A 15,521-nucleotide genomic window follows, 5' to 3' on the forward strand; every position below is an offset into this window, starting at 1 on the left:
AGGCTTTAACTGTAAGTTCATTAGGGAAATTTCCCTAATCCCCTGTGGGCTAAGGCAGTGTAAGTATTTTACTGCCAGTCACAGAGATTAGGCTGGCAGCACTTCTAGCCTGTCGTTCCTCTGATTGAGTGGACGTCAGTTAAGAACCCAGAGGTCTCTGCAGCATTTTTATAGTAGACTTTAGTTGTATCTTAGTCTGGAGGGCCCTTTCAGAGTTTGCATAATCTCTGTTTTATGAGAATTCAAATTATAATTGCCCGACAGACAGAGATTACACAGTTTTAGTCTAGATAATGTCAACTCCTTAAGATGAGCAGTACACCAAGGAGCAGATGAACTGAAATTTCAATCAGACATAGTGACCTCATACGCATGTCCTCACATATGCTGAATTAACTATTGAAATGGAAACCACCATTCAATACACCATATATACACCTTCTATAGAATAGCTGCTAAACTGCATACATTAGATATAGGGAAGACAAATGAGGCTGAGCAGTTCTGAACACACTGGCATACAAATGATGGTGGCATCATGGGAAATTTGTGTCAACAGTCTTACACTGACACCAGCTGAGGGGGGACAACAAGTACACAAGCCCTGCTATGCTCGGGCAGCCCATGAAAAGATGGTAAACCATCTGTCCGGCCCACTAGAATGGTATGAGAGCCTTTTAAGTGGTTAAGTCTAAGCTAAAAAGGTGGATGTAAGGTTAATCAGAGGCCAATTGGAAGTAATTGTCTGAGAGGTGGAGTGGCTTTAAAAGTTGACCACTGGTTTGAACTCTCATCACTTTCCTGACCCTATGGTTTCCATTTGATGGTGTAATCTTGAGCCAGTTCTTCCAGTTTGTGTGCATTAAAATATCTATATCAGAAGTAAATTAGCATTTATTTAAATATCATGTTATACATTAGAATTATAGCTACATACATCAATTAAGGACTCCAATGGCTTGATCTGCTGTTATAATTCACTACTGCTGACAACTGCAGCCTTTGTTCTCTGTTATATTTGGAAAGGTTGGGAGCAGGTACACAAAGGGAGGGGACTTATTAGAGCTGCAGTGCACGTGAGTCCTAATCAAATTGGCTTTGTGCTAGAAGCTTGTTCATCTAATGAATCTGTTCCTCAGACATTGACACGCTGCATGAGCTGGCCCTCAAGGTGAATGCTCTTTGTGCCTTCCCAATCATCACTGACATCTGCCAGAGAGTCTCATTAAGGTCCCACAAAACAATTTTCTCATTTAAGTGGCATCTTTGTGATCTATTGGTAGATATCTCTGCAATGCAAATGGCAACAAATAAAACAAGACTCAGGTGCTGTCCGTGGTACTGAAATTTCCAGCTCCTGCCCAGTCTGTCCATTCCCCTGCGCACTTGTGTGGCGTGTTTTTGCAAAGACTATAATTATATGAGCCAGTGTGAACTCGGGTGGTATTGTGCCACTTGATGGCCACCCTGTGCATGTAAATTATATGTTTTACAAGATTGTAATAGCATTATAGCAAGTGCAATAGACGAAGTATGCAGCCATGATTAGAAACTCAAATACCACTCCCATGAACACAGGTGAGTACAAACGATATCAGTTTGCATAAGCTTACTGTGTATACAACTCGATGTGAATTATATATTGCCTGTTCGTGCACTGGAAACAACACAATGAGAAGCAGAAATTATTAATAAGGCTTTCAGTATGAGGCAGATTTTACCTCTCGAACAACATAAATCACATAAAACATTTATACCAACGGAATTATAGGTGTGAAACCTACTAGGTGGGAATTATGATGGGAAGCAAGATTCCCGAATTGTCAGCTGACACTTAAAAAAAGACCAATAATGGAAACCTTGTATATTTTTAGTAAACTATCACAAATACCTAAACATTTTTAGAAGTGCAAGAAACCCTTCTTCAGGATCGATGGTGATATCTAGTTAGAGTCGGAACGTCAAATGCAGAGTTTCTGTACAACTGTAATCGACTGAACGCGTTAACTGATGTAAAAACACTAAAAGCCGTGTCGATGTGTTAGTAATGGTTTGGAAATTATTTTACAAATGACAGGTGCTCAATAATCAGCGTGACAAGACCTTCACCTACCTTAAACATCTGAAACGTATCCATTCGCCTTGATTCCACTTAATTCTAAATGGAGGCGCTTTAAAGCCTTTGCGGTTTCAACACATCTTCTTTTCTTGTTTCGTGTAAGGAAAAGCAGACAAACGGAGCAAGGTGCATTCTTTTGCACACCGACCTGCGCTGAAATCCGAGTCCTAACACACCATTCTTGTGTAGTTTCCACCAAGTTGAGCTGAAAACGGCCACACGCACTTCTAGATCAGACAATTATCCCAGATATCTCGTTAAATTGTGTATTCCTCTCCGAACGCCACCCGTTTATTCCCGTATTTCAGTTGCTGTCTGTTTCTCCATTGTTTAGCAGTGAATCCATTAACGCACCGGCAATTCCTTTTGCAACTAAAGCGATATCCAGATAGACCCCGAGGAAAGCGATTGAGCCTAGTTTTAAAAAGAATGGGTTGCAAAGAGCGCAGGTCAGTTGAAACATGTACCGAACCCGTGTAGACGATGATCAAAAGCTCTCCAGAGCTGTGCAAATCTGTAGATGGCACAAACGAGTCAAAACGGACATGGTACGTTGCAGGGACAACTCCGAGAAGCTTATCGGGATCACAGTAATGCACAGACGGACGTATGGCGCATGCCAAGGCGTCCGGATTTACGCATTATCTGTACGTTCACTGAAGCTACATAATTAGTCTTTGCAGGGAATGGTCGATCTGGGTTGACTGCGCTTAGACGCAGGATGTCCGATTGTGTCGGATCAACTTGAATTGAGAGTATACGGATTATCTTTGCCCTTACTTAACCTAGATGATTAGTCTTTGAGAGACTGAGCAGATTTGTTCCAATTGACTTGCTTACAATACATAGAAAGCATGTCATGTATTTTACACCTAGAAAGTAAATGAATAAATAAATTTTAGTAGCTATTCATCCAATAACACTGCTATGTCATTACTGGCTGCTAAATAGTGTATTTCTATATTGTTTGTAAGTGTTTCATAATTGTCAATACTGCAATTCTGATTATACAACAGTCAGTTCCAGCTCTCGAATTTGATTGGTCAAGCTATGTAAGTGTACTAATATTTAAAACAGCGTTGAGACATTTCACTATTTTTATCACTCTGTTTTTGTCTGTTCAAAGACAGTTCCAGACTAGAAGAGTTCCAGACTAGTGTATGTGAGTGAGTCGTGCAAAGTACAAGCATTGTATATATATGCTTTAATGTTTAATTTGTAATTTAGAACTATTACATAGTGATATTTATCCATATTTTATTTTTTCCCCCACATATTGAGATAAATTAATTAATTAATGCAGTTATTACATATGAAACTAATTTGGCACTACAAGGCAAGTTCAAGTGCATGAAGCTGTTATCTCACATAGTAATTAGGACATGCCATGAATGCAGCATATGTTACAGCCATGAACCGTGATTTTCTTCTTGCCATTGCTATTTGGTGCCAGGTGGTATTGAGGGGAATATATTAATTCTAGTGCATATTTGATTGGACAATAACATGCATCTGAGTGGAAGATGATTCAGAAATATCTTTGGACTGTATTCCTGCTAGTGAAAGACTGCACGTTTTAAATGCTTATGTAAATTACATTTTGATTAGGAATTTACCTGGTTTCTCATTTTGTAAAACAAACAAAAAATTGTGGTGTTCCATTTACAATGATAGATTTAGGGAAAGGAATTCAAAGCAGAAATGTGCAGTTTGCAGTCTTGTCATATGACCTGTGAAGTTCTCAGTCATGGTAGTGAAATGACTGCCTTTCTAATTGAATGAATTTCTCTAAATGTACTACCACTATGTAATTACACTGAGTGGAATGTTCTTATAAACTCCCTTTCTGGTATCCTTGAACTTATTATACAAAAGACAGGAAGAGGAAAAACTGGATCTAGCAGTGCACAGGCAGACTATGTTATTTATTACATTAATCTTATGGTAAAACATGTAATGTTTAAGTTACTGTTCATTTTAGCATTTATATTAGTCGATGCTCTGTCTCACTGACTTCCATTGGAAGTGCATTATACTGGAAAGAGCTTGGCTGCACCCAAGTATGCACAACATACTTCTGTAGTACAGTAGTACATAAGTTATGTGTTATTATAAACTCTTATGTTATTGTTATAAACATGTAAACAGCCTACAGTTAATGAACTTTATTGCTTGATAAATTAATTGTTTTACTATTTAATGAAAATTTCTTAGCCATGGAAAAAATTGTAGAACATAGTCTTTCCTAGCTTATTACTTTAATACAATGTTTCACCTAGTTACAATTAAGCTGCTATCAGGCCATTTTCCCCCTGTAGAAAGATGATGAGATAATGTATTCTCTTGACATGGAGTTACGATATTTATTTGATATGTCGATCCTGAGTGACACAGCTGCAGCATAAGATTTACCTTATCCCTTTTCTGCCACTGATACGGAAGAAACATCCCTGCCACTCATATGGTATAATGTCTGTGAACGATTAGGTGGCAAAGATATCTCTCGCTGACAGCGAAAAAAAAAAAAAAAAACATTTTTAACCCATCAAGGTTTCCCAAGAGGTTCATTTCTTAATAAATTTAGGAAAGGCCATTTTCCAATAATGAAAAGTGGAAAGTACAGAGCATGACAATACATCTTTGGTCATAAAAATAGCTGCCATAAGAACGTCTCAAGGTTACGTATGTAACCTCAGTTCCCTGAGAATAGGGAACGAGACACTGCGTCCTCTAGAGGGCGCTTTGGGGAACGCTGCAGCGTGACTCGTGTCTGAAGAATACATAGAAAAACTACATGAAATGGCCGGCGACAGCGTATGACGTCACCGCGGCGCGCACGTCACTGCCGCTGCGTCACTACCGGGAGACCATTGCATAAAGAGGCGCCCGTGCAACACAATACATCTTCAATGTCTGAAGCTTATCGTCCGAAGCATGGTGAAAAGTCTAGAGGACGCAGTGTCTCGTTCCCTATTCTCAGGGAACTGAGGTTGCATACGTAACCTTGAGACGTTCCCTTTCGAAGGGAACTCTCACTGCGTCCTCTAGAGGGCGCTTTGCGGAACGGATATACCCACGCTGCCATGCTGAGGGGAGTGCATGCTATGCCAGCGAGCACTAAGCAACAATTCTGAGAGGAATTGCCCCTACTAGGACGTGGTGACGGCTGTCAAAACGTTATCCCCCACGGCCAGAGGCCTGAACTGTTACCCACTTACCTGGACTGGGTTAGAACCCAGGGCACAGCTCTAGGCTTGGAATTAGAGTAATTCCTTCTGAGGGAAACGGCTAAGTTTCAATGGAAACTTAGACTTTGTCAGAACAAGGAACTACTGCAACATAGGGCCTAGTTCCCTCAGGAACTGGCTCCCATGTGAGGGCAGCAAACCTGTCCTGGGTCCGTTCAAAGGGCCACTAGTAGTGGCACGCCCTGGTAGTGGATGGTCGGTAGACATCAACAGTGATATCTAAAGAGTTGAACACAGGGGACCGGGGTTTTAGACCAACTCCAATAAATGGGAACGAGGTGAGACGCGTGACCCATACCATAAAGGGTTTAAGGAAGAACCCAAGACTTGGTGGGAACTTACCACATACGTGGATTTTATAGAAGTGCCCCAGGTGTATGTGCACTTACCACTCTTGTGGATTTTAAGAAAGATGCCCAGGCATAGCGTGGAACACTTACCGAAATGATCGGATTTAAGGAGAGTGTTTTCCAAGGGGGTTTCACTACCAGCTCCATGCCGTCTAAAGAGACGGAAGAAGGGGATAACCCTCACGATGAAGGGATTACCATGCTGCACCCTACTCCGGACAGAAGCTCGCAAGCTATCTGTCAACAGAAATAACATGGAGCTGAGACCATCTTTTTTTTTTTTTTTTTTTAAAGGGCCACTAGTAGTGGTACGTCCTGATAGTGGATGGTCGGTAGACATCAACAGTGATATCTAAAGAGTTGAACCCAGGGGACCGGGGTTGTAGGCCAACTCCAATAAATGGGAACGAGGCGAGACGCGTGACCCATACCATAAAGGGTTTAAGGAAGAACCCAAGACTTGGTGGGAACTTACCAAACATGTGGATTTTATAGAAGTGCCCCAGGTGTATGTGCACTTACCACTCTTGTGGATTTTATGAAAGATGCCCAGGCGTAGCGTGGGACACCTACCAAAATAATCGGATTTAAGGAGAGTGTTTTCCCAGGGGGTTTCACTACCAGCTCCATGCCGTCTAAAGAGACGGAAGAAGGGGATAACCCTCACGATGAGGGGATTGCCATGCTGCACCCTACTCCGGACAGAAGCTCGCAAGCTATCTGTCAACAGAGAAAAACATGGAGCTGAGACCATCCTGTAATAGTGGACGATAGTAGAGGACAAATTCCTAACCATGATCCACAGGGAGGATCGCTCTCCAGAAGGGGGCACTGCTCTCAGGGAACCCTTAATGAGAAGGGGGAGCGTGCACAGCCCGGTCCACACGACCTGTATAAAGGTCCGGCAATCTCACGAAGGTGGGTTGGCGCTCATAGAGCACCCTTCCAAAGAAGGGGAGCTGCGTAACCCAACAGGAGCGAATGCTCTCACTGTTACCCTTCATAGAGGGGAGCATACATCCAGAATACAAGGCTGGAGAGTAAAAACCTGAAGTATGAAGGTCAAGCTCCTCACCCTGAAGCACAGGGAGGAAAACTTGGCCACCAAGGAGTGGTGCTCTTATTTAGTGAACCCTTGAGAAAGGGGGCACGCCAGCGTCTTTGCAGAAGGTCAGTAACTCTCAATAGTCTACCCGGGGTAGACTCCCACCCTAAGAAGGGAGGAAGACTTTCCGTCCTGGGATGGTGCTCTGAAGGGAACCCTAGACAGCAGGGGAGCTATAAGGTCGGTTCCAAAACCCTGCGCACAGGGAGGAACGCGAGTTCTTACGCTCTAAAGGACCCTTTCCTCAGAAAGGGGAGCACTGGGTGCCTTGTAGAATTCTGGGTTCACTCCAGAATTAAACCATGAGGACAGCTTCCTAGCCCTGAGACCAGGGGGAAAAACCATCCTATGATTTGACACTTCGTAAAACCTTTCTTCGGAAAGGGAAGTGAAATGAGGCCTGAGGAGCGAGAATTGACCCTAAGGTGTCAGCTTTCTGAGGTGTTTTAACACCAAAAGATGCTCAAGCCCTTCCACAGAGAGGGAGGCATCCATCAACCTGGGTGTAGATTCTACATCAAGCATTACCCCGGCCCTCAGGCTAGAATGAGGTGGCTTGAGATGAGTCACAGAGTTACGCTCAGTTAGTAAAACACTTTCCGCAGAAAGGGGAGCGTTCACATAAGTAAACTGGAATCATAACCCAAAATTGGAAAGTGGTCACCAGGTGGTGCTCAATTTAAACCTTTTTCCGCAGAAAAAGGGAGCATCCTTTAGTTGTTTGAGTCTGCAGCGAGCACTTCCCCCGCCCTCAGGCGTATTGTAAAAAAGGGGGGTGGCCTGCCAGCACTCCTATTCAAGCAAACTCCTATCTCAACAGGTTAGAGAAGCTCTGTCTCCATGGAAACCAGATGCTAAAAGAGGAAGTTTCCTCTGGGTTACCTAAACAGGGTCCAACGGAATCCTGTAGTTCACTTAGGAGAGGACATGAAGGGGATTCTCGTACACAGGCTATCTGCAACAGAGTTAAACATGCTAGGGCAATCCTAAAATGTATTTTTAAGACGCTTACCTAGATAAAGGAAAAACTCCCACATTTAACCACTGAAAGGGGGGAAACCTGTTCTGTAGGCTGTCCCTTCTGGATCGAAGTGTTGGAAGACAAACACCACCATACGACCGGAGGGAGGGGTGCTTCGTTGAATTATAAATATTCCTTCCTAAGGAATAAACACAACACACAAAAACAGATCCAGAATAACATCTTGTAAGTTATGAGGACAAACTCCTAACCCTGAAGGCCAGGGAGGAACGCCCATCCTGGCTAGGGGGCGCTCATTGGGGACCCTTTCCTCGGAAAGGGGAGAGCCCAGCTCGAGTGTGAGGCCTGAAGAGTGAGAATCAGCCTGGACGAGAAGGACAGGCCCTTAACCCAGATGAACCGGGAGGAAAACCTGGCTCTGTCAGCGAGAAACGGTACTCTGAATAAATCCTTTCCGCGGAAAGGGGAGTACTACCTCGGTCGAACCGACCCTGCCTTCGTTTTTTTTTTTTTTTTTTTAACTAACAGGGGGATCGACAGACCCCCGTCCAGGTGGATTTATGTTCCTGCCTCAACGGGACATAAATTCCCCGGAGCAGGTTAGAGGGATTCTCAGAACAGGCCTGCAAAGGACAGCGTTAAACATGCCAAGGGCAGTCCTAAGAAAGAAACTTAGGAAGCTTACCTTGAAGAGAACATAAGTCCTATGTCTAACATATGCTGTAAGGGTGGTTTACCGCACAGCCTGTGGCGTGGAGAGGACGAACACTGCCGTAACCATAATCCGTAGGATCAGAGGGGGAGCATCCGCCGTAGACTTGTCATTTTTCTCTGAGAAGCAAAAACACAACACACAGGCCTGAGACAGTATGAAGTTCCTTTTTCTTTTGTTGAAAGAAAAATGGATCGTACTCACCCAAAGTGACCTGCATTTAACTCTAACTTAAACAAACCCTGTTTAAGGAGTTAAAATCTGGCCTGGGCCTTCATGGAATGAAGGACTTAAAGGCAGTGATCTACCTAGTCTATAGCCACATAAATCCAGAAAGGCCAATGAGCCTGGAAAACTAACAGATCAGTGAAAGACCTCTGGTTAGTCCTTTTGAAAACAGCCCCCAAAGGGGAGCATACAGAAAACCAACACACAGACATCCTCAGGTATCTGTGTGTAGGAAGGACCAACCAAGGTGAAAAACTGACCGAAAGCTTCCAGACCCTAAAGGGGGAAGAATTAACACACAGCTAGCCTCAGACAGCTGCAGTTAGTAAGACTGTTCTACCATAATCATGGCTGAACTAGTCTCAGGAAATCCCCCATTTTTTTAGATTAACTCCACAATCGTGACGCGCAGCACATATTCGGTTCCCACGGGAGCTAAACGTACTCCGCCCAGGCGCCAAATTCCCTCAGGAATAAGTTCCCCAAAGCGCCCTCTAGAGGACGCAGTGAGAGTTCCCTTCGAAAGGGAACTGGCTTACTAGTTTTTGTTGACGATATTGTGAAAGCAGAATGGATTTGCAGTATGCAGAAACACCAGCTCAGACTCAAACAAATTTCTTAAATTAAAAGTCTTTAAACTCGTTCAATGCCAATTCAAAAGGCAGTTGGACAATGACCTCCACAAACTGCTCAAGTGGCCAAAGAGCAGAATGATCACCACAGGGCAATATAATCACTCTACTTCAGTTCGTTTGAGACTGAAAAAAGGTCCCGAAACAAATAGGAACTGTGAATGACTGCAGTACAGTCTTGACAGCGCATTACTCTTTAAGATAGGGGTCTTCAACAGAGGTCCGTAGATGTACCACTGCTGCAGTGTTCCACCATTTATTTTTTCAGTAATCTCAGCCAGGCAAAAAAACATTAAACATACATCTAAAATATTAAACAATAGGCACAGAGATTAATGTCCTCTGTCGCTATGACAGATTTCCTCAGTTGAATTTCAGAAAGGCCATGTATGAGATCAGTTCAGATAAGGGGCAGAAATTGACAAGGGCTTGGCACAAAAATGGCACTAAAAATAACAAAATGCTCTCAAAAGAACTTAAAAAAAATAACTTTAGAATGAATGAATAAAATATAATAAAGTCAGTATGTGTGTGATTAAAAAGTGTTAGAACCAGTTTATTTCAGTTATATAACGGTTTTAAAATTATAAAAAAATCTTGAGAATTTAAATAAGAGGAATATGATGTAGCCTGAACAAAAAGTCAGAACAATCTGTCTTTTTGATATAATATTCTTATAGTTATGCATTCATTAGTTATGTGCACTAGTATTTATTTATTTATTAACAAAAACTTTAAAAAATCAATGCTGCTTAAATAACAACTGAGTGATGAAGAATGGTAAGTTTCTGTTTGTGCTTGCTGGAGGTTAACCTAGGCATGAATGTGTTTTTTGGCAGACACTCTCGATGAACACCCCCTTTGAATGGGTTCACAGAGAGGGCTCCCACAGCCTCCCCTTGGAGAATGATCGATGTAGACCGCAGGAGACAGAATGAGGAGCCCCCTCTCTTCCCTCCTCTCAGCTGCACTGACAGCTGTGTCCGAGCTCCATAAAGTACCAGAGCAACAGCTCACAAAAACAGCTTTAGGAGAATCTCCATTCAAGATCTCATTACTGAAGTTAGAGTTGAAGTAGAAGATGGGAAGGATAATAGTGAGGAGACTGAGGGTATTTTAAGGTCTTTATTACAGCCTTGTGTTTCTTTAAAGAGATAGTTTACATAGTTAAAAAAAAAAAAAAACTATATTGGGGGTAATTATATACAGTGTAATTATTCAATTAGGTACTGAGTAATATTAAAGGGGTCATATGATGCAATTTCATGTTTTCTTTTGTCTTTGGAGTGTTATTAGCTGTTTTTGCATATATAAGATCTGTAATGTTGCAAAGATTACAATCTCAAACCCAAAGAGATAGTCTTTATAAAAGTTAAGACTCAGCCACGCTTTTCTAAAACGGCTCATTCAAACACAAATCTACGTCACTGTATGGAAAGATTTGGATAACATCGTCCAAATGCATAACCAAAGAAAGAAGGCATGACTTTTATTCTCGCTGTAGTATTGTTGCAGCCGCCGCCATGTCGTGAAGATGCTGTGTGTTTCATTGCAAAAGCAAAACTTCTTTGTTTGGCCTTCCAAATGAGTACACAACTAGAAATCATTGGTTATATTTAAAAGTATTTACAACACAGTTCCAGAACAGTACAACACAAATATTCGAGTGTGTGCAGTGCATTTTATGGAGGACTGTTTCCTGAACCTGGGAGAGTAGCCTACAATGCCAGCTGTGCACAAGGTCCCAATGAACACACTGGCCTCCATCATCCATGAATGGAAGAAGCTTGAAACCACCAGGACTCTTCCTAGAGCGGGCTGTCCGACCAAACTGTACGATCAGGGGAGAAGGGCCTTAGTCAGGGAGGTGACAAAGAACTCAATGGTCACTCTGAAAGAGCTCCAGTGTTTCTCTGTGGAGAGAGGAGAACCTTCCAGAAGAACAACTATCATTGCCAATTGTGACCCTGGATCACAAAACCAGTCTTAAGTCGCTGGGGTATATTTGTAGCAATAGCCAAAAATACATTGCATGGGTCAAAATTATTGATTTTTCTTTTATGTCAAAAATCATTAGGAAATTAAGTAAAGATCATGTTACATTAAGATTTTTTGTAAAATTCCTACTGTAAACCTATCAAAATGTAATTTTTTATTAGTAATATGCATTGTTAAGAACTTAATTTGGACAACTTTAAAGGTGATTTTCCCAGTATTTTGATTTTTTTGCACCCTCAGATTCCAGATTTTCAAATAGATGTATCTCGGCCAAATATTGTCCTATCCTAACAAACTATACATCAATAGAAAGCTTATTTATTGAGCTTTCATATGATGTATATATCTCAGTTTTGTAAAATTTAACCTTATGACTGGTTTTGTGGTCCAGGGTCACAATTGTTATGTCTGGAGGAAACGTCCCAGGTTAAGTATGTAACCCTGGTTCCCTGAGGGAACGAGACGCTGCATCCGAAAACGCTATGGGGAACGAGATGCCCACGCTTCCAGAATTCCAAATCCATGCCTAGGAATAGCTAGGGCAAGAAAACAGAAGCACCAGGAGTGGCACGGAAATCTAGGTCATAGAACCTGACAAAGGTGAGGGGTGTGGACCATCCCGCTGCGTTGCAGACGTCCTGAATTGGGAAACCCAAAAGAAGAGCTTTAGAAGCAGCCATAGCACGAGTAGAGTGAGCCTTGACCCCCAAAGGTAAGGGGAGACCAGAGCACTCATAAGCGGAACAGATGACATCTACGATCCCTGCCAAGTGGGGACACGCGATCTGCCCTCGCTCACAATATTGCCCTGGCTAAGAGACATGTTTCACAAAAAAGAAAGCTGTGCAAACTAGCACAGAAATGTGAAACAACAGACACATACACAGAGCGCTTCACTAAATGAAAGAAGCTGACGCCGTTGCACATGCTTTTATAGCTTCCTGGTCGCTTTCGTCACCCGCCCGTGACGTCACGTCTTTCTATTGGACAGCTTACACGAATATCAGAGTGTGGTTCGCCAATGGCGTTCCCCATAGCGTTTTCTGATGCAGCTCGAGTCTTGAAGGGAAACCAGGCACCACTCATCACCTGGCCAATACCATCCCATCATGCTGTAGGGTTGTTTTTCAGCGGCAGGAACTTGGAGACTAGTCAGGATCGAGGGAATTATGAATACAGCAATGTACAGAGACATGCTTGATGAAAACCTGCTCCAGAGTGCCCTGGTCTTCAGACTGGGGTAACAGTTCGTCTTTCAACAGGACAACGACCCTAAGCACACAGCCAAGATAACAAAGGAGTGGCTACAGGACAGCCCTGTGAATGTCCTTGAGTGGCCCAGCCAAAGCCCAGACTTGAACCTGATGGAACATCTATGGAGAGATCTAAAAATGACTGCGCACCGATGCTCCTCATCCAACCTGATGGAGCTTAAGAGGTAATGGTGTAGCTGTAATTGGTGCCAAAGGTGCTACAACAAAGTATTGAGCAAAGGCTGTAAATATATATCTACATGTGACAAGATTTTAAACAAACTTCTTTCACGTTGTCATTATGGGGTATTGTTTGTAGAATTTTGATTAATTTGAAAAAGGCTGTAACATACAAAATGTGGAAAAAATGAAGTGCTGTGAATACTTTACGGATGCACAGATTGATAGATAGCTAGATTCACCAACAATTCACTTTGCCTGCCATGTACAAAATGTACTCTGGCTTGCTGTTTTAACGCAAAGCTTTCAATCACAGACAGCGGTATATGGAAACATTCTAAAAATATAGTCACATGAAAATACAACACAGTAGATTAAGGAAGTGACACATTTAAAATCAACTGCTACTAAAAAACCCCCCCCAAAAAAAAACCTTGTGGCATAGTTTTGATATCACATCTCTTTGTGACAACTCTTTAAAACTCTTAAAAGTTTTTGTGCACAAACATCAAGACGAAATGATTGTTTAACTTTTACCTTGAAACTACACCTGAAATGATGAAGGATGCTGAGGGATCATGACAACATTACTCATGTGTCTTCATTATTTCTAGGTAAGCCTGCTGTTAGGGCATTGATCCGTGCTATTACATATTGTGTGACTCTTAATATATTGTGATTTTTAACAGATTTAAAGTTAAATGTGATTTATTTCATTACCATGCAAGTACTGAAGATCATACAACAGCTCCGACAGAATCCCACCTTGTGGATTGAAAAAAAAAAAAAGGTGTGCTTACAAGGTAATCAGACAAACATTCCAATAGTTAGCACATTATATTAGATCTAGCAAATTATGTACTAGTACTGTCATATTATGTTTATATAATAACTCATGTGTTCATCAAAGTGAAGTATTTGGATTTTTGTATTAGGTGTTGAAACAAGAAGATTGTTTTAATGTATTTAAATGACTTTTACAAACAATGACAATAATTTGAACACAGATTTAGAGTTAGAAATCTATGAAATTTACATAGGCAGTGGTTGCCAGATCTCTACTCTTCCACAAGCTGGGACAAATAATCGTATACACACACACACACACACACACACACACACACACACACACATAATCGTAACACATATGGCACTAAAATAATGTAATACTCATTAATCAAAAAATAAAATATAATAATAATAATAATAATATGTAACATAAAACAATAATGCACATTGTACATTTTGTATGAAACTGTACACAGCTTTTTACCATTTAGGGTAAGGGAACTTTTTTTTATTTATACTGTTTCAGATTAAGTGTTTAACACAACTACATAGTATATCTAAAGGAGCTCTAAGTACATATTGTTACACTGGCTCTTCTTTGTATCAGTGGTTTTGGACTTTTTTATAGGACAGTGAACTGGAGATAGGAAAGCAGAAGTAATAACGCTGGGATGTAATCCAAGTCAAACTCAAACTGGAGTGCTCATAAACCAACAGCTTTAGCCAACAGTTTTAGCATGTCAGCTCCAGCTCCAGCTCCATTGATTTTGGATTTTACTGTAGATTGACACTTATTGGTGTTGATGTTTATTAGCTAGTGCAGCTTCACTGCAAATATTAATGTAAAATAAAGTATGCATACATGTATTGTATGTACTTTATGCATGCAAATATGCATATATATATATTTTTTATGCAACACACATCAATAAAATTACATTTTTGGATAAAATCCCAACAAATGTTTACTCTTGTTGCATTTGTTAATCACATTTTTCCTCTGTGGAATGGCAGCTGCAATTTATCACTATATTCATAATTTTAATCACATTTATCAAAGTTAATTTTTTTATTATTATTATTTTAATTCGTAAAAGAGTTATAAATTAGGCATTTAAAGTGACAAAAAAATCACCAACATTTTCTAAAAAAAATATATTTTTTATTTGGAAAACTGATGTATTTAATTTCATCAAGAAAAAAAAGGGAAAATAGTACTAGCTGAGTCACATTCAATTATATTTAATTTGGTTAAAATTTTTGCAGGATCTAGGTATAACCTCTTTTAAAAAAGCGGTATTATGTTATTTTGTGCGCTCTACACCAATAATTGTTGCTACGTTGCTTTTTTTCTCCTATCCTGGAAGACAAACGTCAACACAGGGGACATTGTGTCAGATGCACACTTCCTGATTATATGTGTGCAAGACATACATGAAGGGCATGGCAAGCTGTTTCAGTCAGGGTCATACATCAGCCCAACTACATTGTGATTCTTTTCAAGGCATTTAGGGCTCATGAGATTTGATCTGAAATGTTACAGACAAAACAGAAAGATAGATTTATGTAAAGAAATAAAGAAATAAATAAACTTGATACATTTAGGCATTTCATTGTTTATATTTGAAGACATTCGAAAACATTCTCCAAGGTCACCAACAATGAGCTTTAACAGTGTCCTACAGAGGCTTCTTTACACTTCAATTAACAGTGCAGTAAACAGCTTGTTCATGGACTCCATTTCGTTGTGCCGCCAAGTGTTACTAGAGTAGCTATTTAGCCTCCGTTCAACACTGCTCACAGCATTTTTGACCTTGGCTAAGTGCTTCATAGCTCTGAATGATTTATTAAAAATAACTGCATCTGCCTGAAGACTCAGTGAGATATGCTGAAAGAGGATGACTGTAGTGCTGAAGAATAAAGCC

The 15,521-nt window shown here is 40.9% G+C and overlaps 1 protein-coding gene across 1 annotated transcript in view; it reads right to left on the reverse strand.

Moving 5' to 3' along the window:
- The window catches only part of LOC141332329 (leucine-rich repeat and fibronectin type-III domain-containing protein 2), a 218,063-nt gene extending 215,348 nt beyond the window's left edge, over window positions 1–2,715 (reverse strand). Inside the window, exon 1 of the mRNA XM_073837464.1 lies at window positions 2,114–2,715. The gene's annotated coding sequence lies outside the window, so the exon portion shown is untranslated. The remainder of the gene's footprint in view (window positions 1–2,113) is intronic.
- Window positions 2,716–15,521: the final 12,806 nt, after the last annotated feature.

Source organism: Garra rufa, chromosome 3 (assembly GCF_049309525.1).
Source record: "Garra rufa chromosome 3, GarRuf1.0, whole genome shotgun sequence".
NCBI lineage: Eukaryota > Metazoa > Chordata > Actinopteri > Cypriniformes > Cyprinidae > Garra > Garra rufa.